Genomic DNA, 999 nt, shown 5'->3' on the forward strand with positions numbered 1-999 from the left:
ATTTAGGAACCACGTATTTGTAAACAGCTTCCTTCTGGATATTCTGGGTGCTCTTGTCTTACTGGTGAACTACAATCGTATGYGTATATTGCCACTAATCATGTAAGTTTTTTGGAAAATCTTAACAAAAAAGGGATAATGCAGAGGGAATAAATGCTCCGATTCATCTTTTCATCTCTTTTTTTGACACAGTGTACACATTTTCTGCCAAAATCATGTTTTTCTCTTATGTAAGCTTTTACTTKTTCCAGAAAAAATTGCTTTGATTCTTACACTCAGGCTAGACAAATGCTTTTACCTTTGCAATCTTCCAGCTTTCCAGAGTGATTCTACTTCTTTCATGAATTAAAARAAAACAAAAAAAAAMTCAATACATTCATCAATGCAAACAGATTATACTTTTGCCTCATCACTTTCAGTATACATGACAAAGGAGGGATGACATGAACAGTCACAGTTCCCTTACTTTATTTTAAAATAACTTTGGTCAAGGATCTAGAAAGAAAGGCAAGCATCAATGCAGTCAATATAAGCAATAAATGACAAACTTTATCAGACATGAGCAAGGTTTGCAGTCTAAGGAATCTCTTCGGTTACTGTTTGTGTTTAAAAACACGCAAATACATCTTTTCTTTCTCTCATTCATGTAGTAGTTTGTTGAATGAGAACCAAACAAAAATATTCAATTGGAAACACTGTTACAGGAAGCCCATAGCTTCATTCCTCTCTGCTACTCAGATTTGGAAAATGGAGGAAAAAACCCTATACAAATATGTAATGGTCTTTTGGTTTAAGAGGTGAGCTGGTTCAAGCGTCAGGTTCTCAGCCTATATGTATGAAATGCGGGTATTTTGAATATTTTCTAATGGAGAARTAGCAAATATTATATCTGTATAAAGTTAGACTTCCATTTTTCGCTGCCCATATGCAGGATGAACTAACAATAACAGGCTGCTTTCTTCCCTTGCCAGATGGAAGCTGCACAGCTCACARTAAGGT

The sequence above is a fragment of the Apteryx rowi genome, unplaced genomic scaffold (genome assembly GCF_003343035.1).
Source record: "Apteryx rowi isolate R43461 unplaced genomic scaffold, aptRow1 scaffold_1209, whole genome shotgun sequence".
Taxonomy (NCBI): Eukaryota; Metazoa; Chordata; class Aves; order Apterygiformes; family Apterygidae; genus Apteryx; species Apteryx rowi.